A 13,953-nucleotide genomic window follows, 5' to 3' on the forward strand; every position below is an offset into this window, starting at 1 on the left:
TCAGGTTACTTTACTTTTTGCCCAAGAAGGATTTTGGAGGAGGACAGTGGTGCGAACCCTGGGGCTGCTTTTGCGTTGATGCTCAAACAGCAAGCAGGAGACGTTGACTAATGTGCTATGTGAGACCACCGCCATTGATATTTACCTCATTCCTATTTGCTTCAGCAGTGTCTCAACAATGTAACCGTGTTGCCTTTTCCCAACACATACACACGGGCACACACATACCTAGCAAAGGTATGGGCAATGCTTGGGGATTCAGTTATGACTTTTCCTACAGGCCCACCCATTGGTGCCTGGCGGCAAAAGGGGTGAGGGTGAGTGAGATGGAGAGGGGAGAAGGTCAGACTTAGAGCTGCAGGCAATGTAAAAAGAAAAAAAAGCTGTGTTTTCACTTGTCTGACTGATAAACTATCATACTTTTAACATGCTGACAAAGACAAATGATGCATGGAATGAGTTTATTCAAAAATATTAGTGCCTTGTGTGACTTTTGTAAATGCATTCAATAAAGGGAAGGTAACATCCACGTTGTTTAAATGACTTCATTTTGTTTTTAAATGACGTTGAGAATCTGCACACAGATTTGTATTATATTCTATTCTTATCATCAAGTGCCACTTTTTCTTTTGTGGGAATTAATTTGGCCATTTTTCGCGTTGAGACATTTTTTGTCATTTGAGACCCTGAAAAACATCATCATTATCTGATAACAGTTGTTATTTGAAATTAATTACACATCATTATACATACTACTTTTCAAGACAGAGTGTATATCACACATTACAGAGAAAATCTTGCTTTTGATGGGGTAGTTTCGGGATGGCGCAAACTAGACAAAAGCATTTTGTACTCGAGAAATTGGTGCACCGATGCAAGCAACTTGGATATTAAAATATGTTCCTCATGCAGAGACATGCAATGTACAAATGTGTTCTTTCAAAAACCACAGTAAATGGGACCACTATGGTGTGTTTCATTCACAGACCCTGTTGATCCATTGCAGCTGCAGTCCCTTTCTTCCTCATTTCGCCTGTCATCCCCGTGTCCTGCATCTCACACACACCTGCTGTCCAGTGTGGCATGGACTTACAGACAAGAGTTTGTACAGACTTATATTAACATCTGGACTGTTAAGGTAAAACATGGTGAGTTACCGCCACAAAACGGTTAATGTAGTCCACTCCTCAACAAGCACCCATTGAAGAAAATTGAGTTCTTTGAAATGTTTTTCGTGTGTTGAGAGAAGATAAGACGATCAAAGATGCAACTATTGAAAATAATGGCTTTGTGGCAATCATTTTATTTAAACGTTTGGAAGCTTGCGGCTAGAGTTATTGGCAGGCTTTTGTATCGTTTTTCTTTCGCTTTCTCGAACAGACAGGATGTTACCCTTTCAATCACTAGCGACCATATTATTGGACTTTAACCGTTAAGTGGTTTCACACGTACTGTTTTTGAGATCACCAACAAACCATGTAACAAACTCGCATGGTATTTTTTTTGTACGATGGAACCCAACTTTTGTCATTGAACAGCTTTCTCGAATTTCGCAATACGGGTTCTTACGAATGTGAATTTCTCTCCAAGTCAGTTTTTTTCATGGTACTTAAAGTAATGTCAGTATTGCTAGAATATACCAACACTCAAAAGCTAAGCAAGGAAAATTAAAGCCATTTTGGGCAAATTGATTAACTGGTGTTGATAGATATTGTCAGAGCTTGGAGTGGAAACATGTATTCCGATCAAAATGACTATCTTCCGAGTGAACATGTGTGACTATTATTTTCCTGCCAATTCTTTCAATCATTCAGCAAAATCAGATCACGTTTTTTTATGCTTATAAATATTGACCTTGTATGGAAGCCATGGATATTTGCTGACGGACATGAAACTTCAAAAGGACATAGAATACAATAATTTACCCTATCAAACTATAATTTCTATACTCAGGGATTCTGGAAGGCATTCCAAGACTTGGATATCTTTGAATTGAAAAACATTTCTGCTCGAGGGGAAAACTCGTAAGTTCCTGTACAATTAAATAACTAAAGACAAAATACCGATGAACAAAGAGTGATACAGACGGAGAGAGTGAGCACACCGAGCAATTACAGTTCATCAATGTTTAGTGGTGGTCTTTTTGAATGGCTTTCTAGTCTGTTTTTACGGCATTGAGTGGTGGCGATAAATGTTCACAGATATTAACTATAATTGTCTCTATGTAAAGTGTTGATTGCATGTAATCTCACAATTTAATGGGCATTGGTTTGACTAATGCATTAATTCCTTAGAAAGAGACTACTGTAATCCCACACAAAAAACAAGAGTTCATATTAAGTTCTGTTGACACTCAAGTCTGAGCTAAAGACTAGAGTTGATTGAAGTTTTGTCTTGCTAAGTAGATCAGGTACAAATGCAGGCATGTTTCTCTGAAAACAAACGACTGTGTATAAACTAACTGCGCTAAGCCCAGCTGACAGAACAATTAGATTTTTCATAAACGGACAGGATAAAAGCCTCTCCACCCTGTTTTAAGTAATCAGAGATTATAGGCAAATCTCACAGTAATGACAGGTTGGCATTTGAGCACTGCAATCACCTCTGAACTCTGCAAACATAACAAGGTCAAGTTAAAAAGGCTATCTTTCGCATTTTTAGCTGAGCCACATATATATTCTTGTTTGCTTGGTAGTTTATTCGCATGAAAACAAATGCTTGGGACTATTTTACAGTAATTGTCCTGTGTTTGGTCTTTCTCAAAACATAAGATTGTCTGTTTATGGGTCAATTTGGTGCTGTTAGCCACAATCGGACGGATTGTGGAGTGCTTTAACTGAGACCTGAGCCAAGTAGGACTCCCTTTTGTTGGGACTGACTCCCTCCTTCTTTCAGTCACTCTCTCTCCAGCTCTGTATTTGCCCACGTACACAACACACCCGCACTTGAAGGCAGTGGGATTACAGGATTTCGGAAAGGAGAAGTGAAGATTCCTGTTTTGGGGATCTGTTAAGGCTTAAGTTTCTTCACTGCACATTTTCTGGTGGGAAAAACTCCCAAGAGGAGATGGCCGTCTGAGTGTCAATCCAACATTAGCCTCTGCTTGGGGTAAACCCAAGAATATAGAATATAACTACATTTGTATTTATGTATATAATCTTTAGCCCTGCTTGGATTTCTTGGAGCTTTTGTTGCCCTCAAAAAGGAGATGCGGAACAAAGTGAGTGTCCATTACACTTGCAATAATGGGTCAGAAGAAGCTGCTAATTTTGCAGAGTGACACTTTTTAAAGATCTAGTGAGGCAAAAGGTCCCGTTTTAGCATCTCAGCTCAGTCAAAATCAGAGGCTCGTTCACATCTGTGTACTGTCTGACCAAGCTACAGGCAGCTGCTCCCTCTCATTATGCCCTAATGGATGGATCCATTTCCCTCTGACCTCATCCATCCTCGTTTAAACCCCCTTCCTCTTATTTCTTCCACCGTTAAGGCACTGGGCCAGTGTGGAATAAATGCAAGCAATCAAAATGCCTAAAAGATGCGCAGTTGTGGGAATCTCACTCTAGCAGAGACATTCCTCTTTTGTCATTCATTTTAGGTGTCATTAAATCACCTCAACCCGAGGCAGTTGTCACCTTTGTTTTGTGGCGTTCCCATTTTGATGTCAAGGAAAAGGAAGATGAGGAAGGGGTGTTTTTAGATGTGCCCACCTGTGTTTGCCTCTGAGTAAACAGAAGGCGTTGTTACGTGACGACAGCTTGTGGTTTGTTCTTTGGGATTGGATTTCAAGTTCTTGGTTCTTTTGATTTTCCCGCATGACACGTGTGAGTCATTAATAGTGAGGCATGTGTTTTGTCGGATTAATATTACTAGAGGTCTAATCTACAGATTTTTTTTTAACACATCCACATGTTTCGATAGAAAAAAATAATTGTAAACGACATGTGGCTGTTAGAAATTTGCGGTGAGATTGTCATGTTTCCTCTTTTTATCTCAAGTTCTCGCTTCATATTATTTTGCTGTCCACGTTTGCATGAAAGAAACCGAGCGAGAGAGCAACAAAAAAAGTTTGAATGAGAAATTAAAGCAAAATTGAAGCACATGTATGACTGACTGCCCATTGCAGATGTGCAAAAAAAAGTTTCAATGAGAAATTAATGCAAAATTGAAGCACATGTATGACTGCCCGTTGCAGATGTGCAAAAAAAAAACTCGTCTGATGATTTGAGTTACTCACTATATGCGATGAACACTAGGAATTGGTTGTACATGCATTAGTGTCAGTGAAGAAGGAGCGGTAAAAAAAGGGAAAATAGCAGAACAGCAGCAAAACATTTGGTTGCCAAGCAACAGGGCTTTTAGAAATGGCAGAACTGAGTTATGAAGAGTTGAAGTCCATTACTCTCGTTTCCAGATCTAGTGTTTGGTCTTGTGGTGTTGGGGGTTGAGGGGCGTGCTGGACGGAGAAATGTCTCCACCTGTCTGGATTTGTCAGGGCTAGTGAACAATAGCACAGGCTGCAATAGACTGTAGGGCCCTAGGGGCCCCAACACTCGCATATCAATGGACCCCACAGACTGGGATAACATTTAATGGGTTCTCAATACAATTGGATTCTTGGAATTTGGGAGGAAAATTAATTTTAAAAAACCCCAACCAATTTTGAATGTAAAGTACTGGATTAAAAGGTACACAAATTATTTTCCATTCACTGTTGGATAAATTGTTGAGTAGAAATGAGCTATTCGAGTTCTGCTACGAGGTTGACGATGTGAGCTCTTTTCATTTGTTGTCGCATTTCTAACCTGTAGACCACATGTGTCAAAGTGGCGGCCCGGGGGCCAAATGTGGCCCGCCGCATCATTTTGTGTGGCCCGGGAAAGTAAATCATAAGTGCCGACTTTCTGTTTTAGGATCAAATTAAAATGAAGAGTATAGATGTATATTAAATTTCCTGATTTTCCCCCTTTTAAATCAATAATTGTAATTTTTTAATACATTTTTCAGTTTTTAGTTCAAAAATCATATTGTAAAATCTAAAAATATATAAAAAAGCTCAAATAAACATGGTTTTAGATCTATAAAAAAACTGAATATTCAGGGATTTTAATCCAGTTCTTTTAATCCATTTATTAAAAAAAATCTAAATATTATATCTAAAATGGTCCGGCCCACGTGAAATCAAGTTGACGTTAAAGCGGCCCGCGAACCAAACCGAGTCTGACACCCCTGCTGTAGAGCGAACGTAAGTGAACACAAGATTGTGGTAAGAGCGTATTCTACGCATGCTAGCAGGTGTCAGAGAGCACACATCCCTTTGCGCACTCAAATAACGCACCGAGCCACATTTGTCAGTCAGATTCTGGCCAATTTGTCAAAGTCAGTGAAATGTCATCAGATGGACAGAAAAAGAGCCTGCAGAAAACATATTTTCAGAGCAAAGGTAATTCTGTCGACTTTGACATTTCATCCCCTCCAACCTAAATAGGCAGCCCACCTCCAAGTATGAGGCGAAAATGTAAATATCAAGGAAAATACCTTTTTCTTTTATTTCAAATTGTGAAACTTTTATCTTCTAATATATGGACTATAACATAATAAGTTATATCATTATTATATAATAAATAAGGTTGCATGTCGACCCATGGATTCAAATGGTATTTACATTTAAGTGAACATGTTGTACTCTATAATGTGACTTCTTGGTATTTGCCGTCGTTGTCGGTAGTGGAATGTTTCTTGACTGTAACATGTGCTTCTTGTTTCCGCTAAGCCTCCAAATGACTAGTATTAGTTAACAATGCATGGTGTTTGCTGTAGTTGCTCTGTTCCAAAGGGAGTGATATTTGCAAATTGCTGTTGGAAGGCTGTGTGAATGCTCTGCTTTTTCCACATAGTATATCTACATTGGCCATCTCATTGTTGCAATCACTAATAAAAGAATTGCACCCAAAACGTGAACTAGAAGATAACGATCGTGAGAAAACATGAACACGTTGCCTGAAAATTATTATCCATCACACTGTGTTTATTGCTTGGGGCTCCATTTTCAGCTGTGTAAGACCTGCATTGCATCACTTTGAAAGGTGTTACTAATATTTTCCCTGGGTATAATCATAACGCACCAAATTCAAATTCTTTAATCATCACTTTCAGTAGAAGCTGCTGCACAAGAAAATGGTGCACATTAATTATATTGCTTACAGAACTGTTAGCTAATCATCCAATCCCTATTTCTATGTTAATGTATCAGCTTAAGACAGCTCATATTATCATGGCGCACTGAACTCATAATGTACACGTGACCTCAACACTTATGAGCATCCATCTTCTTACTTCATGGAGCTCGTGAGCCTTTGGCAAGCTCAGCCGTCAGCGTGCTTCAGACGCACTAAAACACACTTTAGATCTAAAGCGGAGGGTCTTTTCCAGCATCAGGTCAAAGCGCCGCTTGAATGACTCCCGAGAAACATCATTTCAATTCTGACATGTAGCGTGACATGAACCCGCATGGGTTTCTTGCTTCTGGAAGTATGGTTGACGTCATTACAATCACAAAGCCAGTTATTTCCATAACTCCACCAAAAACATCGACAATACTGTGAGCAGGAACGCTCATCCATTTGTTTTGTTTTTTTCTAGCAGAAAGTGTCACATTTCACATCCCTTCTCAGGTTCTTTTGAGTCATTTATCTTCGAAGACTACACTTGTCAGAAGCCTCGATTTCCTCTATGAGAGATTTTGTCAACCAGCAGCAAAAAAAGAAGCAAAGAGATTCATTTTCTGTTTGTTTTAGGACCTTGCCAGAACAATCTATCTCACTCAGGAGACGGATTTATTGGAATCGATTCTTGCTGTACGTAACAGTAACTTAAGATACTTGTCAGGGGTTTGGTTTTTTTTAGGCTGCAACTAAGATTTTTGACAGTGGAGTAAATGTCTAAATGCACATTATTGAAAACGATAGTAATGATCAAGAGCTAGAGCGGGATGTTACTCAGATTTAATGCAAATTTGTGACCCTTCATCCAGAAACCAATCATTTTTTTGCTCACTTCAAAACATTTGGAGACAGAGGATCTTTTCACTTTCCCTGAACAGCAACTGAATGACTCCAAAACCTTAGTTGGACTTGGCCAGCGGCTTATAGCTTCAAAGCCGTGTTCACGGAGGGGAACAACTGCCGGGTTTGGCAGCTCACGTCTCGCCGAGGCACGAGTGGAGATTTTCTGCCTGGCTGAGTGGGAAAGACTACCGCATGGGGGCTCAGTGGATATTAGACAGATGTCAGCCACTCACTGCAGCTCATCACCTATCGTCACCCTTTAACTCCATAACTATACATGCCTGGATGTCTTTTTTTAGAGTGACTCTTTGACTGTGTCTTTGATGGCCAGTCTATCTGATTGTCTTATTTCCCACCTCAAAGGCGTTTATTTGCTGTGCTTGACTAGTGCCGACCGAGGTTATAATATATGCTGAATGATCATGTTAAAATGTCTCACTGTATTTATCCTTGCTGTCTAAAGGTTTTGCTTTAACATTTTAACTACAGTAAGACAATTATTCACAAGGTTCTTTCTTGTATAATGGGTTATTTTGAAGTAGCCCATTTGACAAAACATGGAATAGTAGTCACAGCTTTCTAATGTCCATATTTTGTAAAGACGATTTAATTTTGTAAAAATTGTGAGTAGAAGTTAGGTTATCCGTGCATTTGTGAGTGACAAAATTAGCAGAAAATAGACTTGGAAAGGGAACTTGATTTTTTTTTCAGAACGACTTTAAGTTCATTAGTGCACTATCTATATTGCAAGCTTACAGCTGATTCAGAATATCCTTAACTTCTGGATTCTCAACTTTTTAAGGAGAACTGCAGACAAAAATTTACTCCTGTTTTAATCATATAGCACTCTAAATGAAAGATTACGGTAAAATCCCTCTTGTTAATATTTACTACCATACCCCAACATGCTTTTGTCCTTTGAAATTTAAGATACGGCTTAGCCATTCTTATCACCTCGCCCGACGGACCCCCCAACTTGCCCACCCAGCCATACTACAATTTTTACACTTCAAGAAAGGCAGTGTATGAGGGCTACTATGTTATGTAACAGTGCATTCTTTTTTATTTAATTCGTGAATGTAGTAAATATAGACATTTAAAAAAAACAGAGTAAACTAGAAATATGAAATCACACACAATTCACAAATTTATAAAAAAAAAAAAACATAGCTATGGGGTAAATAACTCAGTTATGCATTACTGCCATCTACTGGTTCAGAAAACAACAAAATGACACTTTCTACCTGTGGAACGTATTCCGTTTTTCCACTTAAATTGCTGGTTTGGCGAAAATATGTACATTGTATATTGAGAACTAATAATAGTCAGGAAAACAGATATTTGAAACCTTTAAAATGGAATTAATCCCTTTTATTCTGATTTGCCATATCAAAACAAACATGAAATGCAGAAACAGAATTGACAGCATAGGAACTTGAAGCTATTACATTGTATTATTAGTATCATGATTCATTTGTACACTTTTCTTGAGGCTCGTTTTGTATCTTTTTCAATCCCTTTTATTCCAAAACACCTGCCCGCCGGTTGTTCAGTAACAGCGAGGATCACAAGCTGATTCAACATTATCTGATCACGTCACCCTACCTCTTTTGTATCCGCAGTTTCAAGCTCTTGAGCGCCTTACTTACGGCTTAATTACAGGTATCAAATAATGGCTGCAGCTGGCGCAGGACTGTGTGTACAGTGCAATATCTCATAAACATTGTATTATCACAGAAGGAAAAAAAAGCACAATGGGTTAGGCAAAGAGTATCTGTTTCCAAAGTAATGGCCACATGCTGTGCCAAATTGTAAGAAAACACGGACTGACTCGCGGCTTGGGAATAATCACACACTTAAAAGCAATAGTTTGATACACTGTATCCGCTGTCACAACAATTCACCTGCCGCCATCATTCAGCGCCGCCATTCACGGCCTCGCCCTCTTTTTTTCCGCCAGAGCAAATGGACGTGTCAGCACTTACTGTCCTGTATTGCTCGAACCTCAGGTGCAAAGTGGAGACACCCGCTGAACACCTTACCTAAGGCTTTTTTTCCCAAAGCACTTTTTTTTAAAACCGCATTGACAAAATGACCGTCCTTGCCTATTTGGAGCTCCGAGTTGGTAAACACGAGGCTGAAAGCTGCCACGGACTCCTTTAGAAAATATAACAAAACCACCTTTAACTGTAGCGACATGGCTTTCAATGCCATGCAAACAGAGCTAATCTGACCCAGGCTAACCTCAGTGCCCGCTGTGGTCATACAAGCGTGGTCTGATGACAGCTCCTGTTAAAGACTCCATTGTGTGGACGTGGTCGGAGTGGACAAACAAGAGAGTAGCGAGTCCAACCACACATAAGGCGCGATTACACTATTTATAATTTTAATCCCATTTAACCAATCACATTTCAGCCATTATTTGTTGCCAGGGTCAGAAATCTGCCTCAAGGCCTTTACAATCAGTTCTGCAGGCTCTGCTGCATTAAACAAGCGTCGATAAGACTGTTGCTTTAACCAATCAGAATTTGATTTGGTGACACCAAGGCCTTCTCGCAGGCGTAGGGTACGTCATCGCTTTCACCAACTATGATTGGCTAGTGATAGAGTGGACGAGCCAGAGCTACCAAACTGCATCTGGAGCGAGCTGCACAAGCAAATATATTGTTGTGTTGATTTAATAGCGGTTTTGTCAACCTGCAATGGCTGAAGGAGGAGAAGAAATTGATTTGTTTGCAGATTTACTGTCAAAGCCATTTTCAAGACAGACTTTTCAAGAAAACAAGCTGGACATCATTAAGAAAGGTCGGACACCTCCAAAGCAAGCAAGCCTGTCACAAGGAACATTTTCAGCACTAAATCGAATAAAAACGTATGCCAGAAATACGACAGGACAGGCTCGACTTTCAGCATTAGCTTCGATGGCCATAGAAAAGAAGGAGGATGGATATTGTGTACAGGTAAAAAGGATTTTTGGTGATTAAAATATGGCTATATTCCTAAATAATATTTCAATTGTATGAGGTTATTATTGCTGATTTTTTATGTGTCGCAGCTGTAGCTGCAGTAGAGGTTTTATGGCCATAAAATAATTTTTGAGGGTTGGTTTGATTCCGACAGCTGAAGGCGTCGCTAGGAAATTCACGGACCGCCACTGCACAAAACCAATCAATCTTAACAAACAGAGTCCGAGAACTTGCCAGTCTAGCGGCAGTACACGGCTGAACTATTAAAGACAGGTGAAGCCTAAGATATGAGCGTCTAGTAATAGTGCCGACAGACAAGTTGCTCTCAAAGTCTACGGGTGGACTTCTCGGCTTCCTCAAATGCTCCCGCCGCACTTTAACGATCATGCTCATTTGTCACAGCCTAACTGCGGGAGCAAAGGTGGTGTTGTGTCTTGTCACTTTGCACAAGTTCAAAGCAAAGGAAATAAAATACACTTGTAGAAAGGAATTTATGCTTGAATGGATTCTCCAAACTCCTAACTCCGCTTTTTAAGGGGGAATCTTAAACATATTCAGTAGTTAACACCATAAATCACTGTGTATAATAACCGTACAAATTGTGTGTTGATTTGCTGCAGCATTCACTATTTCCATATTCCTAAAATTCATGCTTAATTTATCTGGACAATGTTTTCAATAGTCCTCATACAAAATAAATTCTTGTAATTTTTTTCGGGGTAGGATGATTCCCTTTTTTTCATTGTGATTTTAAGACTCAATGGCAAGGCCAATCCATGCTAATGGTGTCCAGTTTGTTTGTACTAATGGCCGTTTATGTATTATACTGCAGTAATAGTCAATGATACTAAGAGTAATTTTTATTACTATTTTTTCCCAGATGGAGATCATTAAAAATAGTACAGACTTGAACATATGGACTTAATGCACATTACTATGTGACTAAGTGAGAATAATATAAAAAATGCTACATGAGATGTTGCAAATTTGGCCAGACTCAGTATGACATCAATCGAGTTGTGCAATTCCACAACGTAAAACCAACCTAGGATTGAGCCCTCGACCCCAGAACTGTGAGCCCGACAGGCTAACCGCTTGCCCACTGGACTGCCCACATATAATAAGTCTTTTCATATTAAAAAAAGAGGCAGAGGTCATTCAGGTCACTGAGACAAAGGCCTTTCTAAGCAGAGTGGAAGCCCTGTGTGCCAGGGATGACAGATGCAGAGCCGCGATTGGCCTGTTCCCGTACGGATGGGATTTGCTGTCAACAAGTCCCAATTAGTCCAATCAGAGTGGAAGGAAACAGCAGAGAAAGGATACTTTGTTAGTGCGTCTGTTTGTGAAGCTGGAGGCCAAAACAAAACGTAATCGGTAGCCCATTCTTCCCGTATCACGTTCTATGGCGGCGGATCAACCCAGTCTTGTCGTAGCATCGCTTTGTTGACGCACGCAACGGCGAGCGCTGACATTGTTTCAGCTTTAAATGTTGCCGCTGATGTAAATACTGCTGCCGTCTGCTTGGCTTTTGTGTTTCTGAATGCTGCTCAATGAGCGCCACTACTTCCTGACACAAATGTGTCATCGAGACCCTTTCAAATTGGGAACAAACACGGCCAATGACATAAGAAGCCGGCAGTTCACACCGGGATCCACGTGAGAACTTTTTAGTGAGGGTCCCCATGAGGGAGGAAACAAACAATTGAATTCCTGTTGACTAGTAACCTTTATAAAAAGTTGATAGTGAGGGGGAAAATTTGAGAAAATGAGATGGACAGCATACCTTTATAATCATTCTTATAATTAAATAGACAGGAAATTCATGATCACATCTGTATTCATTAAGCAAATAATTACTGGCTGACCTTGACCGGCCTACTTATCATTCGGGACTGAATGAGTGACGGGACATTGATCCTTGACCCACGGAAGTCACGTTACTAGAAAGGAACTGAAGGTCCGATTCATGCTGAAAATAGCAGTAGTCGCGATAGCTGGGATGGCGGAGGTGAAGATGGACAGGTAATTGGGGAGCTGGAGCAGAGATGTTCTTTGTCTCTTGGCCTACACATTTTGTTTTATCTTTTAGTATACGTATGTAACTGTAAAGAAGCATAAATACTAGAGTTTATGTATTTTTTCCGTTCACGAGTTGCAGTATTTGAGTGTAAGTGCGTTTGAGGTTGATAGTCAAGGAACTCTTGTTTTTTGCTTCGGTATGTCTCTCAGAAAAGAATTTCTTGAAGATCAAAGAAGGAAAAGACCAGCCCAATCTCAATCACCGTCTGTCAAACCAACAAGCCGAGAAAAACCTACAAAAAAATCACTAGGAGTCTGGACAATTCATTTCCTGAGTGTTCTTTAGCCTAAGTCATTGATCAATCTGTACAGTCCGATAAAGTTTGCTTCAATATCTGGATCAAAATGTGTCTGAGGTCTAAATAGAGGATATAAAAGTCATCAAAGCTAGTGTTTTTTTTTCGTAAAAAAAGTTGGCTCATCTCCATTTCGAAGTATAATGCATCTTTTGTTATGATCCAAACACATGGTCTTACATAAGCAGGAGAAAATATTTAAAGGCCCGTGGAGAGTTGTCTTGGAGGTGGTATTCTGGGAAGATAGGGGACCAAATAGTATATCATGTATATGGAGTGTGAGATTGACCTGTTTATTTTTCTGGTCGGACACATTTTTTAGAAAAACTCGTACGCAAATGAATAAGGGTCTAAAACTGCTTTAAATTTCAAACTTTTAAATCCGTACCCTTTCCTTAGTGCAAAATGCTAAGTAAAATTAGCTAACCGCATAGTTTTGTACTTTGAATACCAACATTTATTGGAAGAAAATAAACATTTCCAAATTTTAAACAAGAAAAATAGGACGTCTCTAACGCAGTGATTTCAACAAATCACAGAATAATATTGAAATGCATCTTAGATATCATCTTTTTACTTTTCGAGTGCATCCTCCTTCAGGATTTTAACTCACGGCGCAAACATAACAACCTGACAGTCAAACATTTTTCAGAGGAGGAGTTCATTTTGCCTGAAGAATGTGGAGCTGCTAGCTTTTGCATACCTATCCAATCCCTACAAAACTAAGGTGAAGGTCTTCAGGCTGAGATCTCCTGAAATTAGACACCAACAAACTTTGGGTACACTTTTAATTTTTATTTTATTTTAGAGAGATGTTAGTGTGTGATTCTGTGTCTCCGTCAAATGAAATATACACCGTTTCAATTTTAATAAGTCCCTGCATGCTATTAAAACAGCAACACTTGTGCTATTCTTTTCAGCAACCTTCGTATAAAACTGACAGGGCCTTTGTTTATTAGCTAGTCAGCCATAGAGTGCGCTGCCAGGTTTATTGCAACACTCACTAATGCATTCTACTTAACCACATTTATGCCTGTCATTTTTTTAAATAATTGGCCGACTTCCCAATATATAATTTGATTAAAAAAATGCCATTGAAGTATTAGTACTTTAGGTCTTAGAAATTAATGACATGGCACTGTACTAGTACCATATTGAATGAAATGATACTCATATACGGCCCCATTAACGTCAACTCAATTTCATGTGGGCCGGGCCATTTTAGATATATTTAGATCTTTAAAAAAATAAATGGACTAAAGGAACTGGATTAAAAGCCCTAAATATTCATTTTTTTATAGATTATTTGAGCTTTTTTTCTTAGTAACAGAAAATCATTTATTTAATATTTGTTTTTCATTTCAAAAGGAAACCATTTTTTATTATGTTCCATATTGAAGTGGAAAACAGAAAATATTTTTATATATTTTTAGATTTTGCAAGATGATTTTTGACCTAAAAACACAGAAAAAAATGGATTAAAAAATGCAATTAATGATTTAAAAGGGGGGAAATCAGGAAATATAATATACATATATATCTACCATT

General features: G+C 39.0%; 2 protein-coding genes across 9 annotated transcripts in view; both read left to right on the forward strand.

The window, feature by feature from the left end:
• The window catches only part of arvcfb (ARVCF delta catenin family member b), a 340,912-nt gene that overhangs the window by 209,560 nt on the left and 117,399 nt on the right, over positions 1–13,953 (forward strand). The window lies entirely within an intron of this gene.
• The window catches only part of sema4c (sema domain, immunoglobulin domain (Ig), transmembrane domain (TM) and short cytoplasmic domain, (semaphorin) 4C), a 226,463-nt gene that overhangs the window by 36,891 nt on the left and 175,619 nt on the right, over positions 1–13,953 (forward strand). For both annotated transcript variants that reach the window (XR_013300455.1, XM_077601836.1), the window contains exon 2: positions 987–1,148. The gene's annotated coding sequence lies outside the window, so the exon portion shown is untranslated. The remainder of the gene's footprint in view (positions 1–986; positions 1,149–13,953) is intronic.

This window comes from Stigmatopora argus, chromosome 5 (genome assembly GCF_051989625.1).
Source record: "Stigmatopora argus isolate UIUO_Sarg chromosome 5, RoL_Sarg_1.0, whole genome shotgun sequence".
NCBI classification, from domain to species: domain Eukaryota; kingdom Metazoa; phylum Chordata; class Actinopteri; order Syngnathiformes; family Syngnathidae; genus Stigmatopora; species Stigmatopora argus.